Here is a 16,014-nt window from a genome sequence, read left to right as displayed (position 1 = left end):
GGTGAGTGGGTTGGAAAGGGGGTACTGATTACAAGGATCCACATGTGACCTCTTCCCTGGGAGAGGGACAGCAGAGAAGGGGGGTAAGGGAGACTCCGGATAGGGCAAGATATGACAAAATAACGATGTATAAATTACCAAGTGCACACGAGGAGGGGGGAAAGGGGAGGGAGGGGGAAAAAATAAAAAAGAGGACCTGATGCAAGGGGCTTAAGTGGAGAGCAAATGCCTTGAGAATGATTGGGGCAGGGAATGTATGGATGTGCTTTATACAATTGATGTATGTATATGTATGGATTGTGATAAGAGTTGTATGAGTCCCTAATAAAATGTAAAAAAGGAAAAGAGAAAAATATGATTAGGGCAAAGACTGTACAGATGTGCTTTATACAATTGATGTATGTATATGTATGAACTGTGATAAGAATTGTATGAGCCCCAATAAATTGTTAAAAAGAAAAACAGTTTGTTTTTAGATGTATGTTCTTTAATCCTGATGGATTATGGGAAGGATCTGGTCAATCTAGTTGAGGTAAAATGCTCTTTTCTTTCTTGTTTGCCACTGTTATGTCCCTCATTTTTATTCCTTCTGATTAATATAGTGCATTGTTTGAGAGGAAAACGTCCAACTATGTAGTCTCCTTTTATCTAAATCCCTGGTTTCCTTATAGGTAATACCATCCATGTATACATTTGCAAAGCTTATTTTTCCCTTCCCAGTGACGTAGGAAATTGAGATCTTTAGGTTTAGGACCACAGTAAATATCTGGGAATAGTAAGGGTCCTAAGTACACAGAGGAGGAAACAGACACATAAAATACAGTACTTTTACTGTTCGGGCATTTATATAATCCCACTTCATGTTATGATCACTGCATATTTTAAAAGGTAATTTGGATAAAATATCTGATTTTATTTTCAGGTACGGTGTCTGAGAGACTATGGAGAATTTGAAGTTGATGATGGTACCTCTATGATACTAAGAAAAAACAGCCAGGTATTTATTGTCTTAAGAATGTATACTTTGAACTTCAATAAAAGTATTGAATGAAGAAAATGTTCGAATCAATAGTAAAATAATTACCTTGTGATGACAATTTATAGCACAGGCATTATGTTTAATATAGATCACCTTGTTTTGTACTTTTTGTAAATGTTAAGACTTACAAATATTGAATATACAATGGACTGCAAAAAGTGGGAAAATTCCATTCTGTGATTCCATTTATCTACCATGTGTTGTAAGCAATGTACTAGTAAAATTTTTATCTATTAATTACAAACAGATATAATTTTTATGAGTATATTACTTGGGCTTTGTTTGTTGTTTTTTCATTCTCTTTTGTTTTGTTTTTTCTATAGCACCTATATCTTTAGTGACTTCTTTAAGCATTAAAGAGGGCCACATCCTAAGAACTCATAGTTCTTAGATTGGGGCTAGATTTAAATGGGAGCACAAAATCCATTCACATATCTGTGGTTTATATATGTCTCTGGTTCACTTTAGAAACAACATTATCATTTTATGATAACGAAAACTTTTCAAACCATCTTCCTGGGACATAAGGTAACGATAGTGTTATTCATTTAGCTAATGATACAGAATTTAAAACACGGTTGAGAAAAGCATATAGAAGTGTACGCTGGTTTCAGACATCAATTCATGCTCGAATTGTTGACTTATATAGATTAAATTCAAGTTTCTGAACAATTTATTAAAAAATCTTTTCTGGGGGGACTCATACAGCTCTTATTACAATTCATCCATACATACATTGTGTCAAGCACATTTGTACATTTGTTGCCATATAATTTTCAAAACATTTTCTTTCTACTTGAGCCCTTGGTATCAGCTCCTCATTTTCACCCTCCTTCCCCCACCCTCCCTCACGAACCCTTGATTATTTATAAATTATTATTATTTTGGCATATCTCACACTGTCCAACGTCTCCCTTCACCCACTTTTCTGTTGTCTGTCCCCCATGGAGGAGTTTATATGTAGATCTTTATAATCCCTTGCCCCTTTCTACCCTACCTTCCCTCCACCCTCCCGGTATCGCCACTCTCACTACTAGTCCTCAGAGGGTCATCTGTCCTGGATTGCCTCTGTTTCTAGTTCCTGTCTGTACCAGTGTACATCCTCTGGTCTACCCGTATTTGTAAGGTAGAATTGGGATCATGATAGTGGGAGGGAGGAAGCATTAAAGAACTAGAGGAAAGCTGTATGTTTTATCTTTACTATACTATACCCTGACTGGTTTGTCTCCTCCCCAAGGCCCTTCTGTAAGGGTATGTCCAGTTGCCTATAGATGGGTTTTGTGTCCCCATTTCGCACTCCCACTCATCACAGTGATAGGACTTTTTGTTTTTTGATGCCTGATCCCTGATCCCATTGACACCTCGTGATCACACAGGCTGGGCTGGACACTATTTACACAAATAATTAGGGTTGATGTTGGAACAAAACTTTCAACAAAATTCATTCCAAAAGGTAGCAACATGCATACCTGACTAGTACCTGTCATAACAAAATAAGAAGAGCATTAAAGTAGTAAATATTTGGTATTCCTGGATCACCATTCATTAGGCACCCTGAAGGCCAGAGAGTCAAACCAAAGTCCAATAACTGCCAATTCCATAACTTGGGATAGCAGTCATCATCTTCTCACACTGATGAATTTCAGTCTTAAATCAAAGGGCTCCTGATGAGTTTGAATGAAAGCCCAGTTTACAAACTCCAGTGAATGTAGCTTCCACATGGATTCTTTCTGGTGTGGCCTATGAAAGATATTGTGTGCCTCAAAAGAACAATATTAAGTCCACTAGTCTGTAGCACACACCCTGGATTACCAAGAGCTGGATAGAAAGTAGGTCCAAAAGGTCCAATTAAGTGGGCCTCTACTCAAGTACTCCCTCAACGCAAGAACACTTTGTTCTAGTCACCTGGCATTCTGTGATAACCTTCCCGCCAGAATTGCTGAAGACAAATGGGTGCATAAGCAAATGTAATGAAGAAAGGTGATGGTGTCCAGCAATGCAAAGATATAGCATCTGGGGTCTTACAGGCTTGAAGATGAACAAGTGACTCTCTCTAAGAAGCAACAAAGCCCACATGGAAGAAGCACACCAGCTTGTGTGATAAAGAGGTGTCGAAGGGATCAGGTATCTGGCATCAAAGACCCAGAACAAAAAGCCTTATTGATGTGATTGAGGGGGAGGGTGGACTGGAGACCCCAAACCCATTTGTAGACAGCTGTGAGAGTAGTGGTACCAAGAGGGGGCACTGATCACAATGTAACCCCTCCTTGGGCATGGGCAGTAGAAAAGAGGGTAAAGACAGACCTCGGACAGTGTAAGACATGAAAAATTAATAACAATTTATGAATTATTAAGAGTTCGTGAAGAAGGGAAGAGGGAAAAATGAGGAGCCCATGCCAAGGGCTCAAGTAGAATGAAATTGTTTTGAAAATGATGATGGCAACAATGAACAAATGTGCTAGACACAATGGATGGATGCATAGATTGTGATAAGAGCTGTATGAGCCCCCAAGAAAATGATTTTGATCAGAATTGTGTTCTATCTATAGATTTATTGCTTTCAGTAATATTCACATTTTGATTTTTCTGTAGTTTCCTTTGTACAGGTCTTTTGTTTCTTTGGTTAAGTTTATTCCCAGGTATTCATCTTTTGTATGGATATTATAAATGATATTGTTTTCTCTTTTTTTATTTTTTTTCTTGATGTTTTTATTTTGGAGCTCTTCAATAGCATATTAAAATGGATTTCTGCTTATTAATCTTGTATGCCATTACTTTAACAGATTCGTTAGTACTTTCCAACAATCTTTCTGTGGAGTCCTTGGGGCTCTCACTATGTAAAATCATACTATCTGCAAATAGTGACAGCTTGACCTATTTTTTGCCCAATTATATTCCTTTTATTTTAAAATTTTTTTGCTGTCTGTCTGGCTAAGATGTTTATTGTAGTACAATGTTGAATAAGAATATTGATGAGGGACACTCTTATCTACTTCCTGTTTTCATTTTTTCTAAATGATCGTGATCAGGTTTTGAGGATTATGCTCATTTCATAGAATGCATGTGGGAGTTTGCTGTCAGTTTCTATATTTTGGAATAGTCTGCACAGAATTAGTTATGGCTCTTCCCTGAATACTTGCTAGCATTCTCCTGTGAAGCCAACATACATACTTCTTTAGAATCTTTCTTGGTTGGAAGTCTCTTGGTGACCACTAATTCTTCTTTTGCTCTACATGTATCTTTTTATTTCATTTGGATCTTTTGTGATGGCACCCTTTTCATCTCAAATTCTAGATATTTGCATCTTTCTTTTCCTTTGTTAAGTTTTCTATCAGTTTGTCGATTTTGTTAATCTTTTCATAACCAACTTTTTGTCTTGTTGATTTCCCCCCCATTTTTCAGTTCATTTATTTCTGCTTCAATTTTTATAAGTTCTTTCCCTTTATTGTTGAAGGACTTATGTGGTTTCCCTCTTTCTACTTCTTGGAAGTGTTTTATTAGTATTGGTTTTGGATTTCTCTCATATTTCGTGTGTGTATTGATTGCTATAAATTGACTTCAGATAACTGCATTTGTTGTATCCGAGTTTTTGGTATGATGTGTTATAGGTTTGCTTGTTTTAAGGAGTTTCTTAATTTCTCGTTTTCGTTTACTCTAGTGTCCAGTCATTTTGAAATGGTATGTTGTTCAGTCTCCATGTGTTTGTCTTTTTGTTCCTTTTCTTTCTGTTGTAGATTTCCAGTTTTATAACATTGTGATCTGAGAAAATGAATTGTTGAATTCAAAATTCCTTTATTTTTTCCTCCTCAGGAAATAACCTTTATTTCTCCCTTGTATTTGAGGGATATTTTTGTTCAGTATAATATTCTTGGCTGGCTTCCTTCCGCCCCACCCCCCCTTCCACCCGTCACAATTGTATATATGTCATTCCATTGTCTTCTTGCCTGCAGGTCTTTTGCTGAGAAGTCTGAATTTATCCTTATCAACTTTCCTTTGTAGATGACTTTTCCTTTTTCTCTAGCTGCCCTCAGATTCTCTCCTTTTCTTTATGTCTTGATGTTTTCTCTTTGGTTGTCCATTCTTCCCAGCTTGTTGAATAGTGTGTTGAAATTTTCTTCCATGGTTTCTTGTACTATTCTCTGTAGATTTTTTTTTGGTGGTGTTCTTTTCCCAGCATTTCTTTTCTTTTTTCTTTTCTTAGATGGGTTCTTATGATAGTGTCCTACAGGATTTATTTGGATGCTTCCGGGGTTTTTTGTTGATTGCTTCTGTTGTCTACTGTCGTGAGGGTAATTGTCTTCAAGCTCATTTATTTTATTTTCCTTTTCCATTTTATTCCTCTAGCCTTTTACTATGTTGCCTAATTCAGTTATCTCATTGCTTGTCTTCTAGAATCCTTTGGTTTAAGGATTTTAATTTCTCAATTTCTTCTGTTTTTCTCATGAACATTCCCCAGATCTCTTGACCTAACCATCATTCTTCTGAATTCTGTTACTGGTGGTTCACAATCACATCTTCAGACTATTCCATTGGTTTGAGTGCTACTTGGTTGTTCATGTTTGTTTTTCTTGAATTTGGAAGCTTTCTGTGCTTGACTGCTGTTTCTTCAGCATTGTGGTGTGTGAGCTGCTGGTCATACAGAGGTAGAGTTTGTCTAGTGACACAGGTGAGTTCTAATAGGAGCTGGAAAACATACAGTGGTGAAATGAAAAGAAGGGGAAAGGTGCCTAAGTGGGGATAGTGGCTGGGAAAAATAGAATAAAATAAAAGTAATGATAAGAATAAAGTAATGATAGTAATAAGTGACTGTGAATAAGCCAACAGACTTGCAAAAATAATGGGAAAATATTTTCAGAGGGGTAATCACAATAAGGAGCTCTGGTCATATAATGGTTATGTATTGAGTTGTAATCCGAAAGGTCAACATTTTAAAACCACCAGCTGCTCCGCCAAAAAAAGGAGACTTTCTATTCCCATAAACAGTTACAGTCTCAGAAACTCACCGGACAGTTTTACCCTGTCCTATAGGATCACTGTGAGTTGACACTTGCGGGCAGAGAGTTAATCTCAATTAATAGGTTTCATGGAAAGATATTTAATGAGAGAACAGCAAGAAAATAGAAAGATAATTGATAGAAGTACAAGGATCAAAAAAAAAAAAAAGACTTGGGTATGGTTGTGGGTACCAGATTCTGCTATTGTGGCAATGTGAATGAATGTGAGCATATCTGTGCACTTAGGAGGTCCTGGAAAGCCCATGCTAGAGTGGGTATGCTGGGATACACAGACCTGTCTCTTCCTGGGAGGAATGTGGATTCTCAGGAGGGTGGAGTCACTCCAGAAGAGGAAGTAGGAGATCAAAAAAGAGAGAGAGAGAGAGAGAGTATTAAAATAGAACAAAAGTACAAAATCCAAAAATATATATAATAAAGCTACCTTGTGGGTGGGGATTCCTGCTCTTTTAGTAGTCTGTGTGTACATGTATGCGGTATCACGGCGCTGGCACACGGGATGGAATGCCTTGTAGAACAAAGCAGGAAAAGAGGAGGAAGATGGGGAAATGGTACAAAGCGTACCTTGGGTACTGAGCATGTGTGTACCAAGCTGCCCAAGTGATCTGCTAGCTATCTGTGTCCCTAGAGGCCAGGGAGGTAGAGGGTTGGCTGGCTGACTGTCTTTTCTCAGGGGCCACGAAGAATCACGATGCTTGTAGAAGCAACTCATGTTGCTGCTCATCCGTAAAGGGGAGTCTGTCAGCAGGCCTTGCTGCTTTCCACTTTGAGAAACTTGGGTCAACTTGGCTTTTAAGTTGAATTTCTTGCTACCAGGAAGTGCAGAATCTCTCTCATAGTGGAAACTCTTTGGTAGTTGCTGAGCACATCTTCCCGGGCTTGTTATATGGTGGCCATCTTACCCCATTTTCTGTCTTTTTCTACTTGAGGTATTATAGTAGTATAGATGTATTTTTTTCTCACAACAACAACCTTACATTATTTATTGTTAAACTTGATTAGGAAGCAAAAAAACAAGGAATAAACCAGATTATTTGCCGATTGAAGTTCAATTCCTCAGATGGGGACAAAAATCTTAATTCATGATTTGAGCCTGGGAAAATGCGGCCATGCGTGCCATCCTTCAGGGGGCTCCTTACAGACCCAGCTTGGTTCTTCTCCAATGTCTTCTCTTGGAGTTGTACCTGATTTTATTACCGGTTTTCATTCGAATCCATTGGGGAATGGGCAGATTCTGCTTCTGTTTCTTGGCCAGGAATCTCTTGATCCTGAAAGTCTTATGAGATGACATGGTGAAGTCGGAGCACCACCACACTCGGGGTGGCAGAGAGACGGAGAGGTAGATGTATTTTTTAATATCATTTTACTAGGGGGCTCTTACACCTCTTATAGCAATCCATATATCAATTGTATCAAGCACATTTGTACATATGTTGTCACCATTATTTTCAAAACATTTTCTAATTGAGGCCTTGGTATCAGCTCCTGTTTTATTTCCCTCCCTCCCTCCCTCCCTCACCCTCATGACTCCTTGTTAAATTATAAATTATTATTATTTTCATATTTTACACTGTCTGCAGTCTCCCTTTACTCTGTTGCTTGTCCCCTGCAGGTGGGGAGTGGCTTATATGTCGATCATTGTGACTGGTTTTCCTTTTCTCCCCTTCCTCTCCCATCTTCCCCTTCCCCTCATGGTATTGCTACTCCCATTACTGTTCCTGAGGGATTTATCTGTCCTGGATTCCGTGTACCAAGAGCTCTGATATGTACTAGGGTACATGTTCCTGTCAAGCCAGATTTGTAAGCTAGAACTGGGGTCAGGATAGTGGGGTGCCAAGGTCAATTAAAGAGCTAGAGTAGTGTGTATTTTGTTGGTGCTAAACTTCACCCTGACTGACTTGACCCTTCTGTGAGGAGATGTCCAATTGTTTACAAATGGGCCTTGGGTCTCCACTCCAAACCCCCCCCCAATTCATATCTATATGATGGTTTGTTTTGGGTCATCTGATACCTGATCCTGTTGACACCTTGTGATCACACAGGCTGTGTGCTTCTTTCATGTGGGTTTTATTGCTTCCCTGCTAGATGGCCGCTTGTTTAACTTCAAGCCTTTAAGACCCCAAACACTGTATCTTTTCATAGCTAGGCACCATCAGCTTTCTTCACCACATTTGCTAATGCACCCATTTGACTTTAGCTATCATGTCAGGAAGGTGAGCATCACAGAATGCCAGGTTATTAGAAGGAAGTGTTCTTGCGTTGCGGGAGGACTTGAATAGAGAACCAATATTCATCTGCAACCTTGATATTAAACATAAATATATGAACATAGACCCATATCCCTATCATTATATAAGTATATTTTTATATATGTGTGTATATTTACACCTCTATAAATGTCTTTTGCCTCCAACAAACGATCCTTGAACTAACTACAAGTTTTCTTTCTTGATGTGTTTTGTTTTGTTCTTTGTCAGTGATTTGTTGTTGTTTTGTTGTCTGGTTGTATACTGTTGCTTTGTTTTCCTCTGTCTTATTTTCGTGCATGTTATTGTCTCCACAGGTCTGTCTAAATAAGACAGGCTGGATGAACTATCTGGAGGAAAAACAATGGACCGACAGTTCCGGGGGGGGCTTGGGATAGGGGAAGTGGGGGGGTAAGGAAGTGGTGTTAACAAACCCAGGGACAAGGGAACAACATGGGACCCAAAATGGTAGTGAGGAGGGAGTGGCAGGCCTGGTAGGCAATGATCAAGGGTAAGGTTACATAAAGAAGAGGTATAGCTGTAACCCAGGTGGGGATGGAGCTTGGTAGTAGGGCAGGAGGAAAGTCAAGGGAGATGGAGGAAAGAGCTAGGAGTCAAAGGGCATTTATAGAGGTCTAGACAAAGACATGTACATGCAAATATATATATGAGGATGGGGAAATAGATCTATGTTTCTGTATTTATAGGTTTAGTTTTAAGGTGGCAGAAGGACCTTGGACCTCTACTCAAGCACTCCCTCAATGCATGAATACTTTCTTTTATTAAGTTGGCACTCTACGATGCTCACGCTCCCTACACAACTGCTGAAGCCAAAGTGCGTGAACAAGTAAATGTAGTGAAGAAAGCTGATGGTGCCCGGCTATCAAACGAGATAGTGTCTGGGGTCTTAAAGGCTTGAAGATAAACAAGCGGCCATCTAACTCAGAAGGCACAAAGCCCACATGGAAGAACACACCAGCCTGTGTGATCGCGTGGTCCTGAAGGGATCAGTTATCAGGTATCAAAGAACAAAAAAATCATATCATTGGGTGCACACCTCCATGATACGATCACCAATGACAAACGGGTGCATAAGCAAATGTGGCGAAGAAAGCTGATGGTACCCGGCCATCAAAAGAGATAGTGTCTGGGGTCTTAAAGGCTTGAAGGTGAACAAGCGGCCATCTAGCTCAGAAGCAATAAAGCCCACGTGGAAGAAGCACACCAGCCTGTGCAATCACGAGGTGCCAAAGGCATCATGCAAAAAATATATATATATATATATATATACCATAGTGAATGAAGGGGGAAGTGCAGAGTGGAGACCCAAAGCCCATTTGTCAACCACTGGAGATCCCCTCATAGAGGGGTTTAGGAGAGGAGATGGGTCAGTCAGGGTGCGATGTAGTACCGATGAAGAACACAGCTTTCCCCCAGATCCTGGATACTTCCTTCCCCCAACTACCATGATCCGAATTCTACCTTGCAGGACTCGATAGGGCAGAGGTTGTATGTACACTGGTGCATATGGGAGCTGGAGACACAGGGAATCCAGGGTGGATGATACCTTCAGGACCAGGGGTCTGAGGGGTGATACTAGGAGAGTGAGGGTGAGTGGGTTGGAAAGGGGGAACCGATTACAAGGATCCACATGTGACCTCCTCCCTGGGAGATGGACGGCAGAGAAAGGGAGGAAGGGAGCCTCCGGATAGGGAAAGATATGACAAAATAACAATCTATAAATTATCAAAGGCTCATGAGGGAGGGGGGACCGGGGAGGGAGGGGGAAAAAAAGAGGACCTGATGCAAAGGGCTTAAGTGGAGGGCAAATGCTTTGAAAATGATTAGGGCAAAGAATGTAGGGGTGTGCTTTATACAATTTATGTATGTATTTGTATGGATTGTGATAAGAGTTGTATGAGCCCCTAATAAAATGTAAAAAAAAATGCCTTTTGCCTCCTTTCCTCCTCTATTTCCCTTTACTTTCCTCCTGTCCCACTATCATGTTTGACCTTCATTTGGCTCTCAGTAATTCCTCTTTCAGCTACATTGCACTTGATCTAACCCCACCAGGCATTCTACACCTTCCTCTCCATCAATTTTAGATCTCTTGTTGTTCCCTGTCCGTGGGTCTGTTGGCTCCCCTCCCCCTTCCCTAGCTCTCCCTTTCTCTTATCCCCTGGAACCGTTGGTCCCATTTTCTTCTCAGGATTGTAGGATTTGAATTTTTCTAATATGGTTATAAAGTTCTTTCCTGTTGTTTTGTTTATATAGTGGATAACATTGATTGTTTTTCTAATATGTAACCATCATTGCACCCTTGTTATGAATTCATGTTGGTCATGATGATTTACTTTACTGAGATATTTATTGTTGGCTTTATTAGGTAGGGTTTTGTTGAGATATTTTTACATTTATGTTCATAAGGGATATTGCTGTATTATTTTCTTTCCTGGCTATGTTTCTGTCTGATTTGGGTATAATGATTTTACAAGTTTCATAAAATGAATTTGGGGACTTTCCATTTTTATTATGTCCTACAATGGTTTGAATAAAATTGGTGTCAACTCTTCTTTGAATGTATTGGGAGTTTTTAATTGCATGACTCGTTTCTCTTTTCAATATGTATGTTTACTTTTCCTGCTTCAGTGTGTTCGTGTATGATAGATGGTGGTGTTGTTGCTGTTATTGGAAGGTGCTGTGGAGTTATTCCAACTCAGTGTTCCTATGGACAATAGAGCAAAACCCTGCCCCATACTGTGCAGTCCTCACTATTGTTCTTATCTTTGAGCCCAGTGATGCAGCTACTGTGTCAATCCATCTTGTTGAAGGTTTTCCTCGGTTCTAAAACCCGGTACTTTTATCATGCGTGGGACACGTCTCCAAGGTCTGTCTCCCTGGACAACATGTCCAAAGTACATTAAACCAAGTCTCGTCATTTTCTGCTACAGAGCCTTCTGGATGCACTTTTTCTAAGACAATTTTTGTTTTCAGTTCCTCTTTTTAAGTAACTTATTTTTCCTCAATTGCTGTCAGGATTCCTGTCATTTGTAACTTTCATCATGATATGTCATGATTATTTTATTTCAGTCAGCCCTGCTTTTGGTTTGTTTAGCTTCATGAGTACATTTTTTACCATGTCATGATATATTAAGGAAGTTTCCTTCTCTCTGCTCTTTTGATTGTTTTGTTTGTTTCTTCCTGTTTTTTTGTCCAATCACACATAATGTACTTGATGTTGTCCCACAGAATTCTGTGATTTTCTCTAGATTTTCTTGTCTATTTTAAAAATTATTCCTTTACCAAATTAGGTTGAGAGATTTTCTTTAATCTCACTGATGAACTCTCTCTGATTCAATTCTAGTCCATTTGCTCTTTTTTAAAATTAAAAGACCATACTACTGGGGACTCAGTTAGTTTATTGTGCCAACCTGGCCGATAAACACATGTGGGGTTAATTGAAGGGCAGAGGGATAAATGGCTCAGTGAGCCTCACCTTTCTAGTTCTCGGGTCTCTTGCTTTGTGGTCACACCAGGGTGCAACTGCTTTCGCAGTTCCCTGCTTCAGCTTGCAAGACAGACTTCCTGCAAGACATCCCCAGGGAGAAGCCACATGAACGTACCCCGATGCAGCCCTGGGTGCTGGAGCACCCACGTGGAGACCCCTGCCAGCGCTGAGATGCTTACATATTCATTGACTCAGCTTTCCTCTGCAGTCGACATCATTGTGTCTGTTTTGTGAGATGGAGCAGGACTTTGTGGACTGTTATTGGACTAATGGGTTAATGTTGGACTTGTGGGCTTGGGCAGCACTGGGTTGGGATATTTTCTTGATGCGCACTTAACCTTTACATACAACTCTCTCTTATACACAAGTTGCTGTAGATTTACTTCTCCAAAGTACCTAGACTAATAAAGGGGCTCTTAGAGCTCTTATAACAATCAATACATCAATTGTATCAAGCATATTTGTACATATGTTGCCAAGATTATTTTCTAAACATTTACTTTCTATTTGAGCCCTTACTATTAGACCCCAGGGACTCTCAAGGGGCAGGATTGTACTAGGAGGCCAAGAGGTGCAGTCCTTATGCCCTTGTGATGATACTGGCCTTGCTGTGCCCCAGGGTCAGTTAGCCCCTAGGGCAAGGCAGGGCATGAAGTGAGACCAGTGTTAAGAGCTCCGCTGGTGTAGGCAGTCCCCAAAGGAGAGAGGGCCACCATTGATCCCAAACCCTAGCGAGGTGATCTCCTGGCTGTCTTTTCAGGCAAGTGGGGGAGATATGTCAGTTACGTGGGCGCTGACAGAAAATGAACCAGCCATGTGATGGACATGGGGCTTAGAGGAGCCAGCAGAGAGCAGGCTGCCACGGTCAGGCCTTATCAGGGGTTTAGAGGCCAGGGTCAAAATATCAGTCCCTCTTTTTCCCCTCCCTCCCCACCCCACCTTGACCCCTTGATAAATTATAAATTATTATTTTCATATCTTAACCAACCACTCTCTCCCGTCACCCTTGGTTTCTGTTGATCGTCCCCCTGGGGTGGGGGTGTGGTTATGTGTCAATCATTGGAGTCACCTTTCTCCTGCCCTCCTGGTATCACTACTTCCATTGTTATTCCTTGATTCAGTGTGTGTCTCGAGCTCTTATCTGTATCTGTGTACATGTTCTGGTCTAGCCCGCAGTGAAAGGCAGGACTGGAGTCATGGTAGTGGGGGGTGAGGAACCTCAAGGAACCAGAGGAATATTGTATATTTCATTGGTGTTATACTGCATCCTAGTTGACTCATCCCTTGTGACCCTTTTGCAAGGAGATGTTCCATTATCTACAGATGGATTTGGGGGTGGGGTGGGGTGTGTGTGTGTGTGTGTGTGTGTTTTGGGTCTTCTGATGCCTGTTACCTGATCCCATCTCATGATCACACAGGCTGGTGTGCTTCTTCCATGTGGGTTTGTTTATCAGCTAGACAGCTGCTTGTTTAACCTCAAGCCTTTCAGATCCCAGATGCTATATCTTTTGATAGAAGAGGTACCATCAGCTTTCTTTTTTTTTTTTTAATATTAGCATGGTGTGTTTGATTTTTGCAGTACTTTCACATATCCTGCTCCAATTAGTGATACTTATTTTCCCCAGAGATAAAGAAAACAAGGGAATGGGTTATTAAGCTAAACTGAAATAAGGTATGAATAGCAAACTAGTAAATGTACAAGTAATTTTCTCACATAACACTTGATCACTAGAGTATGAATAGCAGCTTCTCCAACTCTGACACCAAGCGATTACATTTAATGCGATGGAAAGTTAATGTCCAAGCCTGGGTGAGCAGCATCTGACACTTGTCAGAGCCAGTCTTAGTTTTCTGTTGTTGTTGTGGTCGGGTGCTGTCGAACCAGCTCCACCTCACAGTGACCCTCTAGACAAGAGAGCACACCCCATCCAGTCCTGAACCATCCCCAGTATCGCTCTATTTTTGCATCATTGTTGCAGGCAATCCATCAGCTTTCTTTACCACATTTCCTTGTGCACCCATTTTGTCTTCACCGATCATGCCAGGAGGGTGAGCATCACAACATGCCAGGTTCTTAGAACAAAGTATTCTTGTATTGAAGGCAGGCCCTGAGCAGAGACCTAAAGTCCATCTACTACATCAATGTCTTGCCATATATGATGTACATAGACCAATACCTCTATTTTTATGAATTAATGTATTTACATAGGTACACACTTATGCTTATACCTCTATCTATAGCTTTGCTTCCTAGATCTTTCCTGTTTCTTTTTACCTTTCTTCTACCTCACCATCACACTCACCCTTCCACCTTAGTAGTTCTTCTCAGCTAAATTGCTGTTACCCCAACACCACCAGGATCTCTATGTCCTCCTCATTGTTGATTTTAATTCCTTAGTTATTCCCGTCTTTGGCGTTGTTTGCTTACCACTCCCTTCCCCTGCCTCCTTCTACTCGCAAAGTCCTTTGCTCTTCTAATGCGTTATCTGTTTCTCTCATCTTAGTATTAATCTTCTGAATTTCTCTTTGCTGTGGTGTACAGTTTCTAGTTTCAATTGATGTGTTATTTTAGTGCTTTCCTAATTACTCTAAAGTGTGTGTGTGTGTCTGTGTGTGTGTGTGTTCAGTTTTTCTTTAGCTTCGCAATCTTTCCTTTCTCCCGGTTCATTCATAGTATAAAAGTATAATTTTTAATAGTTTATCAGGTAATTTCAATGCCTTTTCTTCCTGAAAAAAGGTCTTCTAGCTCTATATTGGTCATGTGCTTCAGCTGTTCTGTCTTGTTTCTTCATATAAACTTAAATTGCCTTTGCCACTGAGATGTTGTAGTATTAGTGTTTTTGTGTTTAATTGATCTTAGTATCTTGAGACTGCAGACACTCCACCTATCTACTGGTTGTTGTAAAGGATAATTTGAGAATGTGTGTGGTACTGTTTGTTGTTATTATAGCACAGTTAGCAATGGTTTGTTTGGTGGTCTCACTTACGTAAAGATGATCAGGTGGTACAGGAGTATGTAGTGTCTGTCACTGTATAGGTATGACTACAGTCATAGAGGTGGCTAGGCCTGAGATTGCTGTCCACTGTCAGGTAGAACAGGAAGGGACAAAAAAAAATGCCAACGAAGAAATAATTTTTGAAAAAGAAACCAGCAAGAGACAGCGGACAAACAAGAGCAAGTGAAAGGAATTTAATAACTAGAAGTGTGTGTGTGTGTGTGTGTGTGTGTGTGTGTCAAAAACCAAGGTAGAGAAAAATAAAAGAGAAGCTAATCAAAACATAAAAAAGGAAAGGAAGGGAACTGGAAAAGTAAATTAAAATGGAAAGAATAGAAGTAGAAGCAGAAATAAAGAAGAAAGCAGAGTGCAGAAGTGATTAAAATAAATAAAAGGAAGTGAAGGAAAAGGAAAAACAAAGAGAAAACTTGGGGTGAGGACCTTTTTGTATAGGTCACAGCCTCTAGGGGGTTGAATATTGATTCCAGATGGAGCTTGGCAGGCCTATCTGTTTTCTGTGGTCCACGCACCTGATCCAGTAGGGTGTTTTTACAGCTTAGGTGATAGCTGAGGGGAATCTTTCTGGTAGAGAAGCAGCTGGGTCAGAATGGCTAATCATGGGGGAACTTTCCACGTGTCCAAGAGCAGCGAGGGATCCAGCATTGTATTTTTTGCTAGTGCTATGAGGAGAATCTCAAGCATTTCTGGGCATGGGGGTGATAAACCCTCTCTAGGCATGGGGATGTTAAACCATGAGGGCATGGCTTTGTCTTCAAGCAGAAATGGACTTACAAGGATATCTCTGTCTGGTGTATGGGTGAAGGTAGGGGCTGGCAATTGTGATATCAGGAGGGTGTGGGAAACAAGTGAGGATCCTTTCTTAGTGCCAGCTACCAATGTGCCAGGCTTCTGTCTGGATGGAATGCGTCAGGCTAGCTGACAATTCACCTGTCTGTTCTTGCACCACTTTTGTTTCCCTTCATCTTCTAGTTAGTTTTCAGTCCACTTTTCTATAATTTCTTCTGAAGCTCAAGGTTCCAAGATTACCTAGTTTTACTAGATCTCTTGTATCTTTGTTGTAAGTTGTCTGTATAGTTATTCATTATACCTGATGTCCTTAATTCATAAGTTCTTCTTTTTTAAAAAAAAATATACTAGTTACACTCCTGGAAAATTCAGGGTTTATTAAAGTTGGGCAAAAAACCACTTCTGT

The sequence above is a fragment of the Tenrec ecaudatus genome, chromosome 18 (assembly GCF_050624435.1).
Source record: "Tenrec ecaudatus isolate mTenEca1 chromosome 18, mTenEca1.hap1, whole genome shotgun sequence".
NCBI lineage: Eukaryota > Metazoa > Chordata > Mammalia > Afrosoricida > Tenrecidae > Tenrec > Tenrec ecaudatus.
Note: the sequence above shows the minus strand (reverse complement) of the source record.